Here is an 18,479-nt window from a genome sequence, read left to right as displayed (position 1 = left end):
ATAAATATATATATATATATATATATATATATGTATGTATGTATAGGCAGTTTGCATTTAAATGTACATTGGTGGCAGTGGGCATATAAATATAATAAGCAATCAGGGCCGGCACTTGGGAGCAGGTCAGTGGCGTGGAGCAAGGTGACTGGCACCCGCACCCCGTCCCCCCTAAAGCCAGTTGAGCCACACTGCACCACAGCTGACTTGCTCCGGCGCCCGCACCCCCCACCCGTGGACCGTTCACCGCGCCACGCTGTCGGAGCGACGTGGCTGCACACACATCACCCCGTTCCCCCCCCCCCCCCCCTCTGTGGAACTACTCGCTGGCGGCCGCATACTCCCCACCCCCGTGTCGCTGCCAGTAACGTAAATATGGAACCAATGGAATTCAAACCCAGCCCATTATGTAAATAGCCGTTTATAATGAAAGATTTTCAGCAAAGTCTTTCACCTCCTGAAAATCTCTTGCTCTTTGGGGAAAATAGCTCAGTGTGTACGCACTACTTTGGTGAAAGATATATGTAACAGAGATTTTGGCCCATTAAAGCCAATTAAAGCCCATTAAAGTCACAGGCACTCATTTGTGCTGTAAAAACGTTTTGAAGAGCTAAAACGTTTTACCTGCAATGGGAATGGTACTTAAATGGCATTTAAAACTGTAATCTGCTGCAGTGGGAATGCTAAATACCATTTAAGATTACCTGTAACTTAAAACGGGTCTGCAATGGGAAAGCAGCATCATTTACTGCTAATTTACCTGTACATAGATTGAATTAAAACAATTGCTACTTCTGTTGTGTACAGATATCATATTAATATAATGTTGGTTTTTACTACAGAAGTACATGTATCGCAAGTAGTGTATCTAAAAAACTAGAGCTAATAAACAAATTCTAAGGTCATATTCGGTTTTCCTGACCCAAATTTAGTAAAAAAAAAATGACTATTTTTGTAAAAGAAGCAAATAAAAAGTTGTTTTTTGTTGTCTAGTGTAATCAGTCCCAAGCCTTAACAAAGATATGGTGTCCTATCAAAATGCCTTGGCAGAAGAGGAGAGATCTAACCTGCAGTGACCATCTAGCATTACCGGTTCTGCAGCATATGGCCACTCACCGCACCTCCAGTTACGGTGTTTTACCACTTCCATCCCAGTTGGTTTTGACTTGCTCCTATAATTTTGTGAATAAAACTGAAAGAGATTCTCTCTTCCTTTCGCATACCAGATGCCTGGAGCATCATATTATGAAGATTTTTTTATGTCAAGCAAAAGATTCCATTATGCACAGTACAGTATATTCACTAGTGAGTGTGGTATGCATTTATCTTTGAGGGATCTGTGTGGGGGATCATACCATTTTGATCAATACAAGGTGTGACCTGGATGCATGTAAAGATACCTTTACGCACCTATCTTTTCGCCTATCAGTGGGAGTTTGTCTGCTGATTCTGTTATCAGACCGTCTAGATATTGTTGCTTTTATTTATTTTATATCCCCCCCCCAAAATTAAAAAAAACACTTGTATGTGGTGGACCTTAATTGGACCAAGAAACATTGGTGTATCCAGTTCTCCATAGTCATTTGCCCATTTCACTTGGTAAGTTACTTATTTAAACTGAGGGCCAGGAGACAATACAGTACAATTCACCATTAGTTAATGTGATAAGGTAAATAATACAAACTCAGAGTTATTTGTCAGATCTTACATATAGACGCAGCAACTCTTTTCCAAACATTTACCTGCCATTTGATCAGGACACTAGGTTACTAATGTATTTTTTAGTGAAATGTGTCCTAAAGTTTTTTTACAATAGATTGCTAATTTATTTTGATTGGGATTAAAATGTTTTTCAGCATTTTAAATGATGGATGCAGAGCATACATACTTGTAGTGCAGTAGCCACGTTATAAAACACGTGGCTTTGGTAGTGAGTGTTTATGTATGGTATATCAGCATATACACTATGGAGAAGGGCCAAATTACAGCAGAAACAACTGAGGGGAACGGACAGTAAATAGTTATGGTCGATGGAGCATCATGTTTAAATGAATGTATTCATTGTTAGGGCATGGCAACATCTACAATAAAAGCATTATCACATACTTTATATGAGTGTGGCAAGTAGGAAAGCCAAACCACAGCATATATACCAATTAAACATATTATTGAACTTTTTCTTCATTATGTGTCTTCTTGTGCATTAAAAGGCTCCAGCCATCATTTAATATTTTTGGGCAGTCTGTGCAGACAATAGACATATCCTCCATGTGAACCTTACTGTGCCTTTCAACAGTAGATTTGTGTTTAAATGTTTTCCCGCACTCAGCACAGGTATAAGGCCTCTCCCCCGAATGAACACGTTGATGTCTAAAGGCCCCCATACATTAGGCCGACTTGTCCTTAGGACAAGTCGGACCCACTTCTCCTGTGAGTCACCCGGCAGCTCCCCGGGAGGCTCACATACAATTTGGCACTTGATGAGCCAGTTTTTACTTGTGATAAATCGCTTGGCAGTAGTTGGGGCGGGCAGCGGCAGTAGTGGGGGCGGGCGGCGGCAGTAGTGGGGGCGGGCGGCGGCAGTAGTGGGGGCGGGCGGCGGCTCACAAATGAGTTCCCGGCGGGTGCCGGGTGCGGCGAGTGATGCTGACCCGGCCGGCATGCTGTGATCACAAATAGCAGCGCTGCCGCTGCGGGATGCACAGTGGCGGCTATTAGATTTTCAAAATACCTGTCAAATGACCGGCCGTTCTGTGATTGGCTGAGAGAGCTCTCATCCAATCACAGAACGGCCGGTCATTTGACAGGTATTTTAAAAATCTAATAGCCGCCACTGTGCATCCCGTCCCGCAGCGGCAGCGCTGCTATTTGTTATCACAGCATGCCGGCCAGGTCAGTGTGTCTGCCCGCCGTGCTCCCCCGCCCCTCGGTGTCTGCATGCATATGCCTGACAGGTGGGCAGGCATATGCATAGCATACAGGGAGGTCGGATGATCTTATGTGCTGACCGTCCGACCTCCCTGATCCGGTCCGATGCGCACGGGACCGCGCATCGGATCATATATCACACACCTGCGATTTTGTGGCGATTTCATCCGGTTATTGGCCCAAAGTGCCGAAATCGGATGAAATCGTCCCAAAATTGTATAGTGTATGGGGGCCTTAACCAATGCGGAGTTGCCACTGAAACTTTTTCCGCACTCCGAACATGTAAATAATTTCTCATCTGTGTGGATTTTCTGGTGTCTCCCGAGGCTGGTTTCATCTGTGTAACATTTTCCACACTCGGGGCACACACAGGGTCTTTCTTTGACATGAGTTTTATGATGCTGTAAAAGTGCGGAGCTTTGGGTAAAGCGTTTGCCGCACTCTGTACAAACATATGGCCTTTCTCCTGTATGAACCCTCTGATGAGTAACCAGGTTGGAGCTGCTGCTAAAGCTTTTTCCACACATACTGCACATATATGGCTTCTCTTTTGTATGGACTCTAAAATGCGCTCGAAGCTGTGTGCTGCAGGAAAAACTCTTCCAGCACACAGTGCAATGCCACGATTTTTCTCCTGTGTGAACTTTCCTGTGCTTTACCAGGTTTGAACTGCTGCCAAAATGTTTGCCACATTCTCTGCAGCAGTAGGGCCTTTCACTTGTGTGGATCCTCGTGTGAGTAATAAGATGTGCGTTCTGTGTAAAGGTTTTCCCACATTCTGAGCAAGTGTAGGGTTTAACTTCTGCGTGAACTCTCAGGTGCCTAAAAAGACTGAAGCTTTGTGTAAAGCATTTTCCGCATTCACTACATATGTAAGACCTTTCTCCAGTGTGAGTTCTCAGATGCACAATGTAGTTTGGCTTTCTGTTAAATTGTTTTGCACAATGCTCACAAGAAAACTTAGCCTGATCCTTAGTGCATGTATTTGTTGTATCAGAGTTTTCATTCACAGCCTTTCCTATGCGAGAGAGCTTCCTGTGCGGTAACTCCTTTGGAGAATCATTTTCTGTCTTTCTGCAGTGTCTCTTTGGCTTGGAATTTACTGTATTGCCTTCTTTGTCATTCTTAGTTTTACTACTTGAATTTTTCATGGTTAAATTGGGAAGCTGGATGTTTACGTACCGATCACTGGGTCATCTGTTAAAAAGTTAATGACACATTAGCTTAGGAGAAACTGTACACATTATTTCTATCTTGTTTGATATCCAAATTGTCTTACTAGTTTTATATTCTATGAAAGCTCACTGAAGAAAGAACACTTGCAATGCAGTAGTTGTAAACATTAAATATACCAAAAATCTGAAAAAACAGTACAGTAACTGTGAGTAATGTGGAAGAATAACCAACACATGTGCATCAGTGCCCCTCAGTAGAAATCTACCATCCCCATAGCATACCTCCCAACACTCACGATTTCAGCGGGACAGTCCCGATTACCGGGTCCTGTCCCGCTGTCCCACCCGCGGCCGGAGGTGTCCCGCTGCGGGGGGGGGGTGCCAGTTGGGAGCCCCCCCAATTTGACAGAATTGCACAGTGTCTATTCCCGGCCGAAAATGGGGACACGGCTCATTTGCATAAGCCGCGCCCCTCATTTACACAAGCCGCGCCCCTCATTTACACAAGCCGTGCCCCCTTTTTGGACGCTCGTGCAGCCTATTTCTGCAGCTACAAAGTTGGGAGGTATGCCATAGGGGTATGGGTTGTTAGGTTGACAATCAAAAGGTCGACCACTATTAGTAGACAATCAACAGGTCGACACATCAAAAAGGTTGACACCATTAAGTTGACATGACCAAGAGGTCGACAAGCAAATTGTCAACATGAAGGTTAACACAAGCTTTTTTGGTGTCTATGTCGACATGGACACTGTTGTAGTGTACGCCATCCCATCGTATGGCTCGTATTCTCCCTCCATGCCCACTGGGATGGTCAAGTATGACTGGGATGGTCAAGTAAGTCTGTTTAAAAAAAAAAAAAAACATGATAAACTCATGAATCACACGGGACAGACTCAGGGGTAGGTGCTTTCTCCCCCCTGGGCAACCAGTTATGTAGGGTACACACCAGGGCGACCCGCTCACGATGCACATCGTGAGCGGGTCGTCAGTGTCTCGTCCGACCCGCTCACGGTGACGCGGGGGGGCACGACCCGCTCACGATGTGCACCGTGAGCGGGTCCGATCCGATGGCGACCCGCACACGGCTGTATGGTCGTCATTGAGATCCTACCTGCAGCAGGTAGGATCTCAATAACGACCGACCGACCCGCGGGACCGCGCATCGGATCGGTATCGGTCCACACCAGGTCAGAAAAGGGCCCAATCAGCACACAATCTACATCCAATTGATCGGAATTGGATCTAGATTGTGGGGATCGGGCCCTAGTCGTCCTGGTGTGTACCCAGCATAAGAGCACTTCCAATTCCACTCTTCTGCCTTTATGCCAGCCTTAATATGCTAGTAGCAGTCCCCAAAACCCATGCAAGTACCAATGTTTTTTTAATTCTGCATGTCACACTCACAGTGCTACTTAGCCAGTAGGCAGACCCAGTCAAGTCCACTGCCCCATACATTCTGTGATACCCCTTTCACACCAGAAAATGCAGGGACCCACCCGAGAATATGGCCCAGGGATCATGCCTGGCCATTCCTGGGTTGGCCCCTTTCACACCAGAAAAGTCCCTGCATTTTCTGGTGTGTGAAGGGAAAAGGAATGAGGCAGGGAGGAGGCGTGCTCGTGGCAGGGAGTACTCACCCCTGTCGCTGGACCTCGGTACAGGCCGGGGATCCACACAGACGGCAGGCGCAGATGACAGGTCAGACGGTGGGTGCAGATGATGCAGCTCTCCGGGGGCAGTGAGAGCACAGGAGAGCTGCGTCATCTTCATCCACCTCCTTTCCTGTCATTTGCGCCCGCCGCCTGTGTGGATCCCCGACCTGACAGCACACCGAGGACCGGCAACTCGGGTAAGTACCCCCTATCCCTTTCACACTGGCCAGGACCCCGGGTTGAACCCAGGAACAACCCTGCTCCGTAGCAGGGTTGGAATCCCTGCAATTTTTGCAAGGATTTTGGCCCGTGAACCTTACACACCAGCGCTAGTTGCTGTCCCAACCCGGGAAATTAGGTTGTGTGAAAGGGGTAGGAGAGTAAAGCTGGTTACACTCCTTAAGATTGGGTGATTGTCATTTGCTCCCATACATTACCAAATAGTTTTTCCCACCAGATTGGGCAGATAAGGGTGGAGTGATATAAATAGCTGTGGCAGGGATTGCATTATTGGCGGGGATTGCATTAACTATCAATCGTCAAAATTGTTGGTGACATTGGTGCTTAACACTGACACGCTGGCAGCTGTTACTGACAATGAGACAGTATCAGGAGTCTAAGCTGGTCCTGTCTCCTCTCAGGCTTGGCTCACTGGTACCACTGCTGCTGACACCAGGTAGCAGTGGCTGACAAAGTGACAGACACTTTGGTCAGGTCATACTAGTTGGCATCTCAAGGCTCTCTATTAGTGAATAAGCAGTAAGTGACAGTGTCAATCACTCATTGCTTGTTTGGCACAACGGGGCAGATGTATTAAGCCTTAACAAGAGATAAATGCAAGGGTGATAAGGAGAGATAAACGTCCAGCCAATCAGCTCCTTACTGACTTTTTTCAAACACAGGCTGTAACATGGCAGTTAGCAGGTGATTGGCTGGGGGTTTATCTCTTGTTAAATCTTAATACATCTGTCCCAATGTACCTCTGAATCTGACCCAATGTTTTGTAATGTAATACGCCAGAGGGATAAACACTAACCTGGCAAGACTGCTCTATTGCACATGTACACACAAAGAACACTGATGGTTCACAAGCTATGGTCACATACAATCAAACGTCATTGTCGATGGCAGAAACACTTCCAACTATTCACTCGCCCTATAACTGGATATCATTACTGTAGGTATTCCAAGTCGGTATATGGTCACTAGGTCGACAAGGGGAAGGTCGACATGGGGTTCATCAACAGCATCATTAGGTTGACAAACACAAGGTCAACAGTCAAAAGGTCAATATGCTGTTTTCAATTTTTTTGAGCCAACATGTGCCGACAGGCGGTATTTCATGCCCTACCATCCACTAGGGTGTGGCGGGAGAATAGAATAGTGTGCCGAGCACAGCGAGGCACCATGCCCGAATGCGATTTAGCACCCTCCCACTAACCACATCACCCCAAAGCATGGCGAGCGCAGCGTGCCCCACGAGGGGATGCAGAACGCCTCCTCCCGACCTTTTCATACCTCCACTATCCACGTCGGTGTGAAGTTGATCTTATAAAGTGTGGTGAGTGCACGCAGATTGCTTTACATGTATTCCGCGTGCGCTCACCACACTTTATAAAATCAACTCCGCGCTGACATGGATAGTGGGGGTATGAAAAGTCAGGAGGACACGTTCCGCGTGCGCTCGCCTCGCTTCGGGGTGACGTGCATAGTGGAGGTGTGCTAAATCGCATTGCATGTGATCACACGCGATGCGATCTCTACGCCGGCGTATGTAGGCAAATTGGGCATCCTGATAATACACAAGTACCCTCCTTTCAGTAGATTGTTTCAGCAAATGCAGATTGGAGATCTACAAAAAAAGTGTGTATGCACAGACTGGATGTAGAATCAGTGACTCGTTCTCCAATAGTATTATATGGGGAAAGCAGCTCATAGGCTAGCAATAACTTTCGAATTGGAGCCACTTTGCCTGGGCTTTAGTACATTTGAAAATGCGGTAAAATCCCTGAAAGCATTTCTGGTTTAATACATCCCGCCCACAATCTGTTGCAGCAACAGCAAGCATTGTTACATTTTCTGTGGCCATGACACATGCAAAGCTGGTGTCAGCCAAATGCATTCAGACATACAGTACAGCAGAGCATTCCAAAATAACACAGCTGAGATACACGTTCTGAACCTGGGGCCCACTACCATCGGTGCCATCTCTGCAGAATTTTAGCAATATCATGGAGACATGTTTGTGTTGCAGATGTTCTGCCCCTACCACACCATTCCCACATGCAAAAGGCAGGCAAAGAGCCCATACCTTAGACTTGACTCCTAGTAATAATAAAAACACTATTATTTAATTTCTTATATAGCACAGCATATTATGCTGCACTTTACAATAGGAGACAGTGATAAAACAAACTGGGTAGTAACAAACCAACATAGAGGTAGGAGGGCCCTGCTCGCAAGCTAACTATCTATAGAATGCAGATGCAATACACAATGCACTGATGGTAGTGGTCCCCACCCTTATGCTGAACCAGCATCAGCTAAACTGCTATACTGTGCCAAGAGCGATAACTTCCATAATGAAACCTATTTTTATGATATAGGCCGGGGAGATATACTTCTGATAGTTTTACATTGACCACTATTAGTTCTATATCGAGTCAAACAAGGGTTCAACAATGTGTCACATTACATTTACGGCAATGTGGTATCTATGAATTACAGCAGGGGATAACATACCACGGTGGAGGCTGCCGACAGAGGTTTTACTACAAGTCCCAGCAATCCCTGCGACCAAAAGACGTGCAGAGGATGCTGTGACCATTTTCATGACAGCGGCTCCGCTATTTCTCCGAGCACAGCACCCGGCGGCGCACTCTAATATTAACACAGTCGCTAACCACACCTGACCGCAGCTGCGGCAGGCAGCACAGACAGTCCCCGACTCCCCGACCCTGGTCCCTACCTGTCTGGGCGGAAATCCGTCTGGTGAGCACCTGTGATTTGGGAATTCATCAGCCAACAGGAATTATAGGAGCACAGCATTGTGGCCTTTGTAGTGATTCTCTTCCAATGCTTACCCATTTGAGGAACAGAATGACTACAGCCCCCATAATACCGAGGGGCTAGAAAATAAAACTGATGCTGTGTACACACGGGTACAATCTCTTTACGATTCTGACTATATAGTCAGAATCTTATCTGGATCGCATGCAGATCGCAAGGGTTTTTAACCCTTGCGATCCAGATCCTATCCCGATGCGCGCCCCCGTGTCAGCAGAAATCGAAATTCAGATAGACAGGGCAGCCCAGTCTATATAGTGCAGATTGTTCAGATATAGTGTAGATTGGATGCCTGTATTGAGGTTTCCTATCTGTTTGCAATGTGATGCAGATGAGATCTCCCGGGCCAGCCACTCCCCTAGGGATGGACATCGGAAGCCAACCATCAAATGATGGCAGTGCTTCCACCATTGAAACTTTCGATGCAATGGTAACTAACCATCGCATCAAAAGTATTCGATGGTGAAAACTAGTTATATGACTAGTGTTGGGAAATCGATCATGCGCCGATGTATCGATTTCCTCATATATTAATTACCTTATTTGACCTCAGTGTGAAGACCCCTTAGAGCTCCGTGAGAGTGTAACCTCATATGATATGACCAGTAACGATGACCACAGATACAAGGTTGAACTCTGATTTAATGATGACGAAAACAACATATTTATACACAACAAACGACGTTGGTTCAATTACATGATTGGTTAATATTTGGTGCAGAGGTAGGGAAAATAGCAGTGTCTTTGTGGGGTGGCTTATACATCGCCTTTGTGTAGTATTCATTAGTTATGAGAAAGCACAGAATGTACAGTGTCTAAGGAAAGTAACAAAGTTTATGATAGCAGCGAGTACTGGAAAAGAGCCAGGATATAACCACCTTGAAATCAGCAGGGACAGACACAGAGAAACAAGATGGCTGATTAACCCCTCAATAGAAACAAGATGGCTGATTAACCCTTCAATCCCCTCTTAGAATCAATGTCCTTTTTAGACAATTTGATTCTTGTAGATGGCATCTTGTTTGGTACGATGGATTTTAACATATTCACTATAATCTTCTGGTGAGGGAAGGCTTTTGGCGAGATCAGTGTACATAGCAGGTGTTACATTATCCAGGTACTTGGAACCAATCTTCTTACATATGGGAAAGACACAATATCCTACTATCATAAGTACAATAATTATAATGAGAATAAACATGCCTATTTGTGTTAGTGCGTGTTTCCAATCATTTAACCATCCAAACCAGCTACTCCAGGGGTCCGTGACACCTGAGTTCTTCTTGAGTTCGATGGATAAATCTTCTAGATGTTTAATAGCTAGGGTAGTTTTCCCATTAGGACCTGTGTTGTCTGGGATATAAGTACAGCATCCATCAACCTTACCTATGTACACGCAGGTTCCTCCTTTCTCGGCAAGCATCATATCTAAAGCCATACGATTCTGAAATGTCATTTGTGATGTAGCTTCCAACTGTTCAGCAATACCTTTTAAAGCATCTCTAGTATCATTAACAAAACGCTGCTGATTATAATATATATAATTTATCCAGTCCACGTTCTTATTGATTGTCACTTGGGGAATTAGAGACTCAAAGCCAGCAGCGACTTCATCTCGAGCCTTAAATTCATCTGGAACTCCCCGAGGGACACCAATAGTATCGATATATATATATGTGGATCGAAACTTTCCTTGGGGGCATCTCTCCTAGCTCTAGAGTGTGTGTTTGTGTTACCTGTGGGAGGAGGTTGAGGAAGGTTGGCTGGGAGGATGTGAATGGGCATAATAATCTTTGCCAGGGCACATTCTCCTTTCCAAGGGCTATTTAGTTTTGTCCTCAATTTCATATCTCCACAGATAAAATAGATATCTCCCAAAGATTTCTTCATGGTGGGTATGGTGATATGTCTTCTTTCAGCACAATACCCATCAGGAAATAATTTCAATTGTACAACATTTTGATCAGTACTATTAGAGAAATAACAAGTGTAATTACCGGGGTAAATAGTTATAGTACTACCAGGGTTGGTATTCTTTGTCATAATGGGGTATTCCTTTTTCCATTGTTCACATTTGGCTTCTTCTATTACAGTGTCAGTGTATAAACTAAAAAAGCATTTATCCTGTTCAGGTGGTATGTGTATGGGTACAGTACCTAAATGGGGTCTGGACTTTCCACACACATAGCAATCAGTTTGATTAACCTTGCGGGCATTATACTTCATCCATTCTAACCAATAGTTTACATCAGAGAAACCTGTTTCCATAGACATGGTATCTTCATACGTGGGATTATCAATGGCTAACATATCATTAAAAGTAGTGACATGTGGTTTAAGGAATGATGGTGGTGTTTTAGGTTTTACAGTGGCTTTGAGGGCGGTGTATTCTGGGTTATCGTACATGTCCTTTAAATGGAATTTTCCTCTTGGGCCCCCGTTTTCCCCTGATTGATATTTACCCAAGACATATAGTCCGGCATCACCGGGGGCCGGGTTTTCTAAGTTAATGATAAATTGGCCATTGCAGGTGCCCTTTTTTCGTAGGGACATACGGGCTAGTAAGGATCGACCATTGGACCATTTATGGATGCCAACATCGGGGTAATATCCCCAGTCTTGGCTGATATCAAAGGCAGTGGTATCTGCTCTAGTGTTCCACCCAACAGCCCCCCATGAGTTGCAAGAATCTCCCCAGTAAGTACTAGTGATACAGATATATACGTGACTTACAGCGTGTGGTGTGTGGTGGATGTTACACAGCCATGGTAGCGGTGGTTCTCCTCGATTCCCGCCTTGATTGTTTGAACAAGATACAATATCACAATAAGAAAATATAAAAGTAGCGACAGTCGTGCTAGAAGAATTATACCAGAAGGTAAAGCGTCCATCATTTTGAGTAATATCAACTTCAGCAAAACAGTTATAAAGAACAAGCCCGAATAAAATCACTAGGGCTAAGGTGGGGGGAGTCATATCCTGTAGCGTCGTCCTTGGCTTCAGAATGTTGTACCCCTGATTCCTCGTCACCTCCAGCCGGCAGGTCTTCTCCAGGTTGGAGGTCAGAGCCACTGGCCCCCGTTATTACCTCTCTCGTCCCGTCTGTGTCAGTCTCGGGATCGGTGTCGACCTCTGTGTTGACGTGTGGTGGAGGTGGAATTTTCTTCACTCTGGATGCAATGGATCCACGTTGGTCCTTCGTCGGTGAGGACAGCCGTCCTGGTAACCGCGACCACTTCTGTCTCTGGTCCGTAGGTGAAGTCTCCGGGGTGCTTGTTTCTCGGCAACACTTTCACTACGACCTTGTCTCCAACCCTGAATGGGTGAGTGGGTATCTGTGGATGAGAAGGATTCTTAAAGATAACATTTTGTTCAACTTCATTAAGTTTCTGTATTAGGGATCTGACATACTCTTCTCTTATTATTTCTAAGTCTCCTTCTGTGGTAACTAAAGGGTTCTTTGCCCAGGGAGTGGGGAAAGGTCTGCCCATCGGTACTTCAAAGGGGGAGTAACCTAGAGTCTTTTGTGGAGTCATTCTCTGTGGGTGATATGGAATGTGAAACTTCCATTCTATTTGCAGTGCTTTGACTAGTTCTGCTGTGACTTTGGCTGTGAAGGCTGAACCTTTATCGCTATTGATTCGGAGCGGGCATCCTCAGCGCGGAATGATCTCTCGCGTGAGTATGCGGGCTACTGTTTTTGCATCTTCTGATTTAGTGGGATAAGCTTCCTGCATTATTGATATGTGTAAAATCTATTTGAAGATGTGTGAATGGTGTGGTTGGGTATTCTAGATGTTGGTGTCTTGCTTTATTTGGGTTGTTTGGGTTGTTTCTAAGACACACTATACATCTACTGATGTACTGTTTTACAAGTTCTTTGGCATTAGTAATGTAGAAATCATTGGAGAGGAGTAAAGTAGTTGTTACTATACTATGGTGTCCTACTCCGTGGTAATGTACTATGAACAATGATGCACTGGTTTGGGGTATACATGGTTTCCCCTCTTTGCAGATTAATCCAGTCCGTGGATTCTTCTGCAATATTGGATATGTCCAATCTGATAGATCTGAATTAGAGGCAGCAGCCTGTAATTCTGTCAGTAGGTATGTATCATCTAGCGAAGGAGGCGAGATGACAGCAAGAGTGAGGTTATATGTTGCTGTAGTGGCAGCACGTTTAGCAGCGGTATCAGCGAGAGCGTTGCCTTTGCTGATGTCATCCTTTCCTCCAGTGTGTGCTTTACAATGAAGGATGGCAATTTGAGATGGTAATGTAATTGCGTGTAAGAGATCTGTGATGAGTTGCGCATGTGATATGCCTTTCCCATCAGCGCCAGTGAAGCCTCGGCGTTGCCTGAACAACTCCGTAAGCGTATTTGGAGTCTGTGTAAATTGTGACAGGTTTGTTTTTTGTAAGTGTGACAAGCTCGAGTGAGTGCAATGAGTTCTGCAGCTTGTGCTGACTGTAAGGGGACTGTCTTTGCTTCAAGGGTGGTGTTTGGAAGTTTAACCACTGCATATCCTGCCTGGTACGTGTTGTCATTGGGACGGCTGCAGGAGCCGTCAACAAATATTATGTCGGCATCGGGGATAGGCACAGTCGACATGTCTTGTCTGGGTGAAGTTTCTGAGTCAATTGTCAGAGTACAGTCATGTTGAGGCGGCGCCTCGTCGTCAGGTCCTTTAAGACCTAAAAGTGCGTTTAGTACAGGGACAGGTCCTTCTGAGTTTGTTGCGTATTTTACAGTGAGAGAAGGATTCCCTAGTAGGAGTACTTCATAGCCGCTGAGTCTTTGGGCAGACATGTGTTGTGTGTGTAGACCTTTGAGGATGGAGAGGACATTATGTGTGGTATGTAACACAGTAGGATGTCCTAATGTAAGTGATGTGGACATCTCAACAACCATTGCACAGGCAGCCAGTGCTCGAAGACAAGCTGGCATTCCTTGCACAGTGACAGGCATTACTTTTGAAAAAAAATGCGACAGGGCGCATTTTGCCTCCGTGAAGTTGGGTCAGTACACCCGCCATAGTTGTACATGTGTCCCTTGCAAACAAGTGAAATGATAACATATAGTCCGGGAGACCAAGCGCGGGACTCTGTACTAACATTTCTTTCAACTTTGCAAATGCAGAAAACATTACATTAGACCATTCTATAACCTTGGGTTTGTCTTTGAGTGTGCATTGTCTCAAGATATTATCATAATAGGAACAATCAGAAATCCACTGTCTGCAGTAATTTACCATACCCAAGAAAGACAGCATATCCTTCTGGGTAGTTGGGGTGACCAGGCCCAATACAGACTGTATGCGTTGTGGACTGATTTTCCTTTCTCCCTCAGAGAGTACAAAACCCAGGTAATTGACATTTGTTTTACACCATTGCAGTTTAGCTTTTGACACCTTGTGTCCACATTCTGATAACATCTAACCGGCTGGCCTCCTCGGTGGTACTACAGAGAAGCAGATCATCTGCATACTGTAGCAGGACAGAACCATGGGGGGGGTGCCAGGGAGCCAATGTGGCTTGGAGGACTATGCTATAGACCACTGGAGAGTCAATATAGCCTTGGGGTAAACGACACCAGGTTAATTGTTTACCTTCAAATGAAAAAACAAAGAGTAATTGGGTCTCTGTGTCTATAGGAATGCTAAAAATGCGTTTTTCAAATCTATGACATTAAAGTGGGTTGCGTTTGCAGGGATTGCTGAGATGAGTGAATTGATGTCTGGTACTATCTACAGAACAATTAATTAGTTTATTATCTGAGGTCCTGTTGACCATATCTGAGGATTTACAGTGTCTAATTCTGTGTTTGGGTCAGAACTGTCAGTCATGAGCAAGTGTGGTGATGAAACATCAATTCCCTTTCCTGCTTCTGATGGACTAATTATGATTTCTAGCACAGAGAGAAGATCTCTGCCTAACAAATTGATTGGGCAGTCAGGTATTACAGTAAATTCATGTTTTCCTATGTCATGGCCCTTTAAGGTCAGTCCCTGCCAGTCAATCTGAAATCTGGGGTTGTCTCTTGGTCTGGGTTGACTGGGCTGCATGGGGTTACTGACCTGTCGGGGTTTGTTTGAAGGGAACGTACAGTCTCTAGCCTAATGGCTATCCGTTTCATAATTATAGCAGCTTGTCTGTCTGTTGGGTGGGGGTCCCGCAGGAGCCCTCTGAGGTAGTCTGTCTCTAGGAGGACGGAATGGTTTATTCTGTCTCCTAGGATTGTTTTGATTTTGGAAGCGTGTGAACGGGGTATGTGATGGTGTGACAGTGTTTCTTTTAACTTCAAAACAATCTGCTGCTTCCTTTTCATACAAATGTTTTTCAAAATCCTTTACTGTATCAGAGGTCCGGCAGCAGATTATTAATGAAAGTAGAAACAAGTAAATTATCATTATGCAGAAGCGGCAGACCTGCTTCCTTGGTTCAACACTTCTTGAATCTTTTCCAGAAATTTGTCACTGTTTCTGTTTACATGAAACTGCAATAGGCAGCGATGTTCAGTGTTAGGGAGAGAGAGACCAATACTGCAGCTTCCCCCTCAAACCCCCCTCTTCCAGCAAAGACACAGAAGCCTAGCAGGAATCCGCCGTACACCCTGAGAGCTCAACAGAAAATAGATCTTTCAAAGCTGAACTGGTGTACGGTGATTTCATTCCACATGTCAGTTATCTCCTGTGCTTTGTTAAGGGGATAGTCTGCAGCTGTTTACTATATTGCAGGGATCGGGGTATTAATACTGGGGACTTGATTCCAGTCCCATCTATTATATTGTCCACCTCATGGATTAACAAGGTAATAATTTGTGGGCAACATATTCCTTACATATTTCACTAGGTAATGGGGGTGGATAGACTGTTTTATTCTTACTATTATTTCCACCCATGTCGGGGTATGATTGTGTATCAATGTATTTTTGAATAACGTCTGTGCGCAGATGGCAGCCTAATACAAGGACCGCCTCTACAACAGTACCGTTAGACAGGGACGTGAGTGTAGATTTGAACCTTATAAGTTCACTATTGGCAGATACTATCGTCTCTTTCAGGGTTATGGTACCAGAGTACTATACTACACTGGCAATCTAAACAAGTTCCTATTTGTGGTGTTCTAGGATGTGACATATATGACTATAATATGAGAGCGTGAAAAATTCAAAGTTTACAGACTAGGGGCGCTGTCACAGAAAGGCAGGTACACCTATAGCGGCAATCTGCGAGAGTTAGTCTTTGTCTGTTCACTTTTAGAATTATGTATTCACTTTAGACATCTCATAAAATTTTTAAATGTATAATGATTTTGTTAGTGGAAACCACAGACTGTCTACGTGACAGTGGATAGAGTCCAGTGGTTTTGTTGCTGAGAACTGTATGTGAAGCCTCACATTGCGTTACTCCGAGAAGGAGAGCATAAAGTCCGCAAGTCTATTGGCATACAGTAGTCAGATTAGACAAATGGTGAAGTTATTGTGCGTGAACTTACCAGCCGCACGGTTTACAAGGAAATACAGATATCACGAGTGTGTATACTCACCAATCACACAGGGATATTGAATGAAAGAAAAACTTATACTTTAAGACAATACAATAAAGACAATTGGCCAATAAAGAATGGGCGTTCAAAGTGAGGTACTATTTAGACTAAAGACCCCAGGTCTCCTTCGTACTCCAAGTACGGCATCTGATCCCAGATCAGGTTATGTGCACAAAAATAGACTAAAGACCCCAGGTCTCCTTCGTACTCCAAGTACGGCATCTGATCCCAGATCAGGTTATGTGCACAAAAATAGAAGACTTTAACTTCTATGATAGAAGACTCTAACTTCTATATAAGACATTCAACATACCCCAGGCATGGTGTCACAGGTTCAGGATCGAGTATGTCCGTAACCTCACAACAGATTCAGGCAGACTGTAAAATCTTTATGACATCTGTGTAGGAATGAACCTCGCATCCCGGTGGCCGAGCCCCCAGCTCTGTTGGGAAATCGATCATGCGCCGATGTATCGATTTCCTCATATATTAATTACCTTATTTGACCTCAGTGTGAAGACCCCTTAGAGCTCCGTGAGAGTGTAACCTCATATGATATGACCAGTAACGATGACCACAGATACAAGGTTGAACTCTGATTTAATGATGACGAAAACAACATATTTATACACAACAAACGACGTTGGTTCAATTACATGATTGGTTAATATTTGGTGCAGAGGTAGGGAAAATAGCAGTGTCTTTGTGGGGTGGCTTATACATCGCCTTTGTGTAGTATTCATTAGTTATGAGAAAGCACAGAATGTACAGTGTCTAAGGAAAGTAACAAAGTTTATGATAGCAGCGAGTACTGGAAAAGAGCCAGGATATAACCACCTTGAAATCAGCAGGGACAGACACAGAGAAACAAGATGGCTGATTAACCCTTCAATAGAAACAAGATGGCTGATTAACCCTTCAACTAGCGCATGCGCAAAAGCCTGTATCGCCATTTGTATGGTGGTAATTGGCTTTGGTGGCAGGGCCCAGGATCTGAGCAACATATTACTTTATCACTGGACATTGTGTGTATAATATACATATATAATATTCACACAATGCCCAATGATGATATATATTAATTTTGTACACATTATTAACACTTTAACAGCAAGTAATCGTCACAGCAGTGTATGGGCACCTTTAGCTTGGCTCATTCCACTGGTACCCCAGGACTGTGTATATTGTTCCTCACTATTTGACAGAAACAGACAATCTCTGACCAACACTTCACTAATGATCATATTGTAGGAGCTGGACTGGAGGCAAAGCCTGGGGGTAGGCTCCCCTGACAGGGTTTGTAGGGAGCTGACTAGCTGGACAGTCATAGAAGGGGTGTCTAAGGAGAGGGTCATAAGGGGGAGGGGCTTAACGGGGTGTTGTAAGGGTATATAAGCAGGGTGCAGACAGGAAATAGGGGTCACTGGGAGATTTTTCTTAACAGCTAAGCAGCACTGCATCTCCCATGGCTTCCCCAAACGCTGATGCTGAGGTATCTGCGGCGCTGGCTGCCCTCAGGGAGGCAGCAGGCACCAGAGGGGCTGAGTGGCTGCAGCAGCAGATGTCAGGTCTGCTGGGGGGACTGGGAGCAGCAACGCAGGAGGCTGCTCCAGCGGGCGCACGGCCTCGGAGGTCCAGGCCTCCGGAGCGCTTCAGCCCATCTGTGTCCCCCAGGGTTCAGCGCCGTTCAAGGAGCCCCGTCAGGGACCCTCCAGGCCAGGCTGCGGGCCGGGCACCTTCCGCCCGCAGGACCAGGTCTGGGAGGAATCCAACCAGCAGGCGGAACCCTCCGCGCGGGGGGGGACCCCCCCCACGTGCAAGAAGATCCGGCGGTGCGTGGTACTGGACCTGGAGCGGCGGGGCATGCGGGGCATGCTGCTGCCCAGCGCGGGGTGAGTCGTGCCAGGGGGGCAGAGGTACAGGCTGAGGACCGCAGGCCTGGTACACGGAGCGAGAGACGCACAGCTGGCTCCGCCTCCAACGAGGTCACGCCGGCTGGTGCTATACCTGAGGGTCGGGATGACAGGAGAAGAGAGATGGCAGCGTCTGCAGATGATGGAGAAATACCTGGTCCCTCTTCATTGGCTGGGTCTCGTCAGGACACTGGAC

The 18,479-nt window shown here is 45.4% G+C and overlaps 1 long non-coding RNA gene across 1 annotated transcript; it reads right to left on the bottom strand.

Moving 5' to 3' along the window:
* Nucleotides 1-9,448: 9,448 nt before the first annotated feature.
* Nucleotides 9,449-17,285, bottom strand: LOC146052750 (uncharacterized). The gene is made up of 2 exons (XR_014467633.1): nucleotides 16,868-17,285; nucleotides 9,449-12,159 (listed from the first exon to the last, which is right to left on the bottom strand). It is a non-coding gene; the product is annotated as an uncharacterized LOC146052750 (long non-coding RNA).
* Nucleotides 17,286-18,479: the final 1,194 nt, after the last annotated feature.

Source organism: Crinia signifera, unplaced genomic scaffold (assembly GCF_055691185.1).
Source record: "Crinia signifera unplaced genomic scaffold, ASM5569118v1 HAP2_SCAFFOLD_119, whole genome shotgun sequence".
Lineage (NCBI taxonomy): Eukaryota > Metazoa > Chordata > Amphibia > Anura > Myobatrachidae > Crinia > Crinia signifera.
Note: the sequence above shows the minus strand (reverse complement) of the source record. Positions and strands in the feature narration are given on the sequence as shown.